Source organism: Pimephales promelas, chromosome 19 (genome assembly GCF_988280905.1).
Source record: "Pimephales promelas chromosome 19, fPimPro1.hap1.1, whole genome shotgun sequence".
NCBI lineage: Eukaryota > Metazoa > Chordata > Actinopteri > Cypriniformes > Leuciscidae > Pimephales > Pimephales promelas.
Window position 1 is genome coordinate 25,517,800 of NC_142787.1, and position 7,810 is coordinate 25,525,609.

Consider the following 7,810-nt stretch of genomic DNA (forward strand, 5'->3'; position numbering starts at 1 on the left):
CTAATTGTGCGCCCCCACTCAGTCGCAAAGAAAGACACGTCTGTGTGGCACTAGGTGGCGCTATAATTAGGCAATTTGCTCTTTGGTTCTGAACCCTGGAATCCTATTGGCTGTTTTGAACTCACTGTAAATGTATATTTCTCTATCTGCTCCTAGGCCGTTGGTCTGATCTTGACTAAGTTTTGCACACAGCAGCTAGGGGCAGTGGTGGGTAAAATTGAAGTTGGATATGTTGAAGTGTTGTTATGATGTAAGCAAATTAATTTGTCTGGTGACAAACTGCCAAGCATAATGTCCAAACTTAATGAAATTTGATACACAGATCCCAAGTCGCATCAAAGTTAACAAATAACCTTATCTTCTAGGTATGCATCTTCTTTTATAAACATCCTAACATATCTTGATAGACAAAAAGTGTAAGGGTCACAACTCTTTGTTCACACAGATCTTATTTTTTGCAATTTTCCAAAAGTCTATGGGGAACATGCATAGCTTTTCGATCGAGGGAACCCATGCTCTGCTAACTTCCGAGTTGTCCTACAAAGTGACTTCATAACTTCGATACTGAATATGCAACATAAAACGCATGCCCTTGACGTCACAGTTTTCACAAATTCACATTATTATTATTAATAATTTGGTATTTTAATTAGTCATATTAGTAATATTTTCAAAAACTTGCACTTTGAATCCCTTTCGCATTTTCAGACACCCAAAACGCCAATGTCGAGTATGGTCAAAACGCATAAAAAGTTTTCTGTTTTGCATTAAAAAATTGTATCATGTTGTTGCCCCTTTTGTGATACTCTAACCTGTTTCATCAAACCCTAAATATCAGTGAAGATTCAAGGACTTTGCTCTAAAAACCTCATCATAAGATCGCTATCATCTTATGCTAATCGCTAATCATCCACAAATGGTGCTTGGGTTGTATTTGTGCTTTGTGTTTAAAAAACAAGAGACCAAAACACAAAAATCCAACTTGTATTTGAGACCATTTATCTCAAACTTATGTTTATCAGCAATATCCAATGCTTCAGTGGTTATCTCTTGCGTTTAAAGTAGCCTACAAAGTGAAAAGAGTCTCAGCGTCTCTGACAATATGAAAAAGTTCCAGTCACTGCCAAAAGAGGGCGTAATAAACTACATTATGCAGCTAAATATCTCTTTTAATCCTGCCTACAGATAAATCACACTTTATTGAGCTTGTTAAACGTTTTAATATCAAATAACATTTAATAAGAATATTAGCCTGTTTCTTTGAATAATTTTCTCTTTGTAGACGTACGTCTTTGCCTCAGTGACCTCGTGGATTTGACGCTTGCTTTTTTACGTGCAAGCCTCAAGGCCCATAGGAGGGTTTCATAGTGGACTGGTGAAAGTATATCGGGTCATTATCGTTTGATAATGTCTTCTGGGATAATGAAAACGTCGCGTAAATAAACATCAGCAAGACAAAGGTTAGTAACTAGTTGTCAAAAAGTGGATGTGAGGGTCAAAAAGCGTTTAATTATTCATTCTTACACAAGTTCTAAAGACCAGCGAAAATGCATGACGTGATAATAAGGTCAATCAAAAGTAAATTACACAAACGTCCTCCTACTTTTACAACGAGTTGTAACGTTAGACATTGACAATACCGTAACATTTCAAATATAGAGGACTTAGGATGTAGTTTTTATTACATTTTATTGTTTAGTATATTTTTATTTTCTCAGGGACTTTGTGATAAAAGACATTCCCTCCTCAGATACAGAAGTTATGGGTAGTTAGCCTATAAGAAATTTGTAATGATGCATCTGAGGCCTGTCATATTTTTTCTGGTGGCTACAACAACAATCAAATCCACCCACAAATATTTAATGTAGTCTACAGTGAAATATGGATGTGTCCAAGGCTGTATATTTTATCATGCATTATCATATATTACACATACAAGGCCATCTGGCAAGTAGTTTGGAGAAGTCGGAAATCTTGTGGAAAATCCAATCTGGTGTTGATGAGGATTAGAACTAATTATATTACTTTCTGAAATTCCATTATATGTGAGTTATTGATGCAAATTGCTTGAAGGAAAGTTTTTGAACAGACACTCCAGAACAGCATATGATTAGGCCTACCTTGTGTATAATGTGATCCAGATATTATCATAAAACACATCAAATCAGTCCAATAAATGTATGTAGTGAAATATTCAGTGGTTGTAAACGTGCTCATTTTTTAACAAGCATTACAGTTATCTTTAGAGTTTGGTTTAATGGATAAAATCAGTGTCAATGTTATCAGTGTTATGATATGTCAATGTCATCATCCATGGCAAAGACAGACAAGATTTTGAATATTTATGAAATAATAGTAGTTTTTAGTTTGACATTTTTTATATAAACACACATTTTGTTTAGAAAATATTATAAAGAGATAGACCTACTATATACATTAGTCTATAAGGTATTTTATAAATATTTGAGTTATTATTAAAAATATATAGGCTGTTACACATTTTATATAATATATTTAAGTAAATAACTTTAAATATAAATGTATATATTCATTACATTATTATGATTATAAATAGGCAATATATGTGTAAATATGTTATATATTATACAAGTTAAAGAAATTAGGGCTGTCAAACGATTAATTGCGATTAATCGCATCCAAAATAAAAGTTTGTGTTTACATAATATGGGTGCACTGTGTATAATTATTTTATATATATATATATATATATATATATATATATATATATATATAAAAATACACACAACATGCTTGTATATATATTTAAGAAATATTTTCATGTATATACTTGATATAGATTTATATATAATTTATATTATATATAAATATAAATATTTTATAAATAAATAATATATTTTTTTATTTATTTACATGCATGTGTGTGTTTTATATACAAAAATAACTATACACAGTGCACCCACATATATTATGTAAAGACAAACTTTTATTTTGGATGCTATTAATCGTTTGACAGCCCTAAAAGAAATATAGACCCAGCCTATGCAACAGATGTTTTCTTGAGTATAAATCTGCTTTGAACAGTGTAATTCATTTCAATAAGCTGGTAGCTTTTATTTATTATGTATTTTAACATAAATAATTGTGGTCACTCATTTATTGATTATTTCCTAAATCACTGGTAACATTTTTCCAAAGAAAAACTGATTGACATAGATTCACTATGTTGCATTGTTCACTGGACAAGGACTGAGTGCTTCTTTAGACACAAGCCAAGCATCGAACTGTGAAGGTCACATTTTGTGTGTTTGCGGTGGGGGTTGGGTCTCTTCCTCTGGTCTTTTATTCCAGTATACTTCAGTGTTTAAGCGATGAGTCACCACCAGAGTGTTTTGTACCTCGTCCTGCAGGCACAGTGGCATTGTTTCCCATCCTTCATGGCGTGCCAGCTTAAAAAACATATGCTGATTTTTACGGTCCCATCTCCACCACTGATGTGTTTCACATCCAGTGTTGCCTCTGGCAGTGTTCTGCTCAAAAAGTTCGAAAAGCTGTTTTAAATAGAACTTGCCATTCCAGGTATTTTTTGAATGTTTGTTTGTTTGTCTGCAGTGGAAGACATTACTGGCTTCAAGAAGCACTCTGGGAAAGTGGCGGCACATTGCTTTCCCTCGAGGCAGAACGGGAAATGTTTTATATTCACGACACTCATATCTACTGTGTCATAGCACGTATCTTTCAGAATGAACACATTCATGTTTTTGAAAACACTTTTATTTGATACATTAGCCTTTATATTTAAACTTGGAAAGCTGTTTGTTTTATTTTATATCTGTGCATTTTTTTCACATCAAGCTTGTACTCGACAGAGCCAAATGACTAGATGGCTTTACTCACAACTCATTTGTACTAACTGTTATTTGCTCATTCCCCTCTTTTTGGTGCCTTGAACAAGACTTAATGGGCTCTGTTTGTAAAGCGAGACCTTGCATCTTCAGGCACGTCCCACTTGACAACATTTCCTCTGTTTTTGTAACTAATTAAGACTATCAGTCAACTCAGACCAAAAGTCATTAAATTAATGACGCCGTAAAATGCACACATTTTTAAACCAGAGAGATTGTTTTGCTCCCCATCCCAAATGTATTACTCCCAAAAACAAGTACAACAATTGAGTTAATATTTGAGTTTTAGAAGTTTTTTCCATTATAGCGACAGTTGTTAATATGATAGCTCTGTACTCACATTTCCCTTAATGGAGTATTTAGAAGCAAGATTGCTGATTTAGCCCACTTACGCATATAAACAAGCAATTATCCTGGTGTCTTCATCTGCGCACTGTCACTATTTTTTTCCCTTGAGAGAAACATGATAATTATTTGCTAATAGTTTCATGTACTCTAGACTGTTCAAAAATTAAGGTAGGCGATCACTCCAAGGTATGAAAATATGTATCTTAATGAAAAAGAAATGCAGTGTGAAAGACATTAGTAAATTGGCATGCTCAAAACTACCTGTTTTTACTGGCCATCATCCAGATTTGCTAAGTTTTCCTGCAAGGCAACCCAGCCGAAGGTCATATTCTCACTCTTCCCTTCCCCTTTTTTTTTTCTAAAAGTCTCGGTGGCAATCATCATCCTTCTTGCAGATTATGTAATTTTTTTTTTTTATCATGAAAGCAATTGGATTTTAAAGCATGCTTTAACTCAGGTGGTAACTTGAAGCCAAGGCTCTCTCATGGCATTTTGTTACTATTTTATGTTTTGACAAATTGTTGCTTAAAGGGATAGTTCACTTTGAAATTATTTTTTAAATATGTTTTAGCTTACCTCAAGGGCATGAACGATGTAGGTGTCAGAGAAGTCTAAATTAAACATGATTTAATGACTCATAAATGTAAGTACACATTGATGGCCTAAGACATGAAACGAGCGGTTTGTGTGCGAAAACGAACAGTATTTATATCGTTTTTACCTCTTGTAACCACAGCCACAAAGCTCCCGTGAGTTGCAACCTTCTTTTTTAAACTTCCATGATGGAAACAAGCCCATTTATAATTATGACATGAAAAGTCAAAACGGTTAAAACATTCAAAATTTCATAAATATGATTTTTTTATGCCATAATTATGATATAAAAAGAATCACGTGGCTTTGAATGACATAAGGGTGAGTAAATGTTCATTACTTTGTGTCAGGTTGAAAGAAAATCTTTTATATGGACAGATATAATGTAAACATCATGCAACTGTGAACATCACCCCTTTCAGAGCATGATGAAACTTCCCAATGTCATCTCAATGTTGTGAGAATAGAGCCAGTGGATGTGCTTTTGCCGAGCTGAAAGGACAGTATTACCCTACTGTTGTGTGCTGATAAGTCCTGCTGAACTTCCAGAGGCCTCTGGCTGCTTGTTGGAAGCTCAATCAGCTTACTGCAGTGAGTTTGTCTCCAGCCAATCAAATTAAACAATGCTATTTCTCTACAGCCATGCATATTACACTGTTGTTTGCTTAAGCTTTTTTTTTTTTTTTTTTTTTTACATCCATATTATTTGCTGATATTATATATTTTGGCCACATGTCACCGGGGCAAGAAAATGATCTCTCAATACTCAGAAAACATTTGCTTTGGATAATAAATACTTGACAAATGCCGAGATGTTCCCGTAAGCCGCTATAAACAAGAGGCACTTTGGCAGCAACTTATCTGTCATTGTAATGCAAATCAAGATCTCTCTCAAAAGGGCTGACTTGGAAAATCACTGTATAAGCCTCAAAGTAACAGAATTAATCCAACAATCAACCTTAAGGCTGAATCTTGATCTTGATTCGGTCAAACATTAATTTCTGGCACATTTAAGACTGATATTTCTTTGTATTTTTGGTAGAAATGTAATTTTTTATTTGAAATGATTTGCATTTTAACTGCTCTGAAATAATGCATTTGTAGAGTTATAATTGTAGGCTGTAATAAAAAAGACGGTTCCAATAATGGAATCGTGCAATTACAACCCAATGCATTATTATAAATAATAATATAAGTTGCATTTCAGGCTGATTTAGACTGGCTGGCACTTGACCCAACAAGCTCACTCAGGGTTCTACCAATTTAGGCATGAATAATGTATGCCTTTTATTTTAGCCTGATAGGTACATATCAATTATTCATGCATCTTTAATATATTAGATAAGTTCATACATTTGCACTTTTAAAACAGTCTTTGGAGATGCGAGTAGAATTTGAATGGCTTTTAATTTAATGCAATTGTCAAAAAATGAGTTATATTTATTTGTTGTCACTATGTATAACATCCTAATATTGCACTCCATTATTTTTTTTTTTATATCAAGTTCTTTTTACAGTGGCCCTTGCCAATTTGGATTTATATTACGAGCTGTAATAATTTTCTTGGAAGACTACTAGGTCACTCTGGCCAGACAAGTTCAAATAAGGTCTTCTTAAAAAACAATATCCCTTTGGATTTAAGATTTAATTATTGAATTATTCATGTTTTTTTTATATTTGATTTAATCTGACAGCTGCATGACTGCAGTCTAAAATGAGTCACGAATACTGCTTTAGAAGCTCAACATGACATCCATTCAAACTTTGTTGTAACGTCATAGAACAATACAACATTACAATGGCATGTCCTTGAAAAGAAATCAAAATGTTTTCTGGCACATGCCACTATAGCTAATTCAATAATATTTGTGTCTGTTTCCTTGCAGAATTCCACCACTTCCTTTGTTCTTATGGTACATTTCATGATTGGGTATGGGACATTTGATGTGTACAAATGTTTCAATACGCAGGGCCTGTTCACAATTGTTTTTCATTGACCAATGGCCTTCAAGTTTGTCCTGTCAGTTTTTAATTCAGAACTCAAACCGTTCACTCTAATCTTCCAGGTAAACGCATTGTGTGATACTGCCAGCTTTGTCAGATTTGTAGTCTGTCTGCGTGGGAAGATATTAACCTTATAATATTGTTAAAACAAAGGATATGTGGTCCTTTTTTCCCTAACTTGCTGCTGTCAGCTGGGTTTTTCACTTGTTAGATGTACAGTATATGAAAGCAAACAACTGTTGGGCACATTTTCTTGTTCCAAAAATGTCCATTTTTGATCCTGTTTAAAGGAGAACTCCGGCGCAAAATGAACCTTTGGTCTAATAACACATCGGTACCTAGTCAATCGTTCTCTGAGATTAATTTTCATGATAATCGAATGTAAAGAGTTTTATCTCTAAAAACTGGATGGATGTCAGTAAGAGGACATCCATCATGTACAGGCCTTCTGTCACTAAAGATTCACCCATGAACCTTCAGTGTCCATCAGACTGGGCAGTGCTATGACTTCCTTATTCTCTTTATGCTGGGAGAGATACCAGAGCCACCAGATACATTAGTATGATGGTATAGGAGCACCGGTCTGACAGTGATGAATAGCCTGCGAGAGTAAGGGGATGTAAGGGTTTTGAGGGTCTTTGAATTGTCAGTGGATGGAGAATCTCCACCACTGAAAAAAAAAGCCTCCTAAAAGGGTTCACACAAAGCCTGCTCAAAACACCAGATGAATTAAAATTCTCTCATCACTTAGACTACTCACCCTCACATTGTTCCAAACCTGTATGACTATAAGGGTGTTCACACACAGAGCTTATAAAGTGCGGAAAACTAATAAAATGAGAAAAAACACTGCCACAATGAGGATTTTCTGCAAGGAGATGATGTTTTAGACCTGTACCAAAATGTAACTGGCAACAGAGCTCCTATGGAGAGAACTAGATATGCTTGAGCATTCTGCCCTTTTTTAGGGTTAACATCAC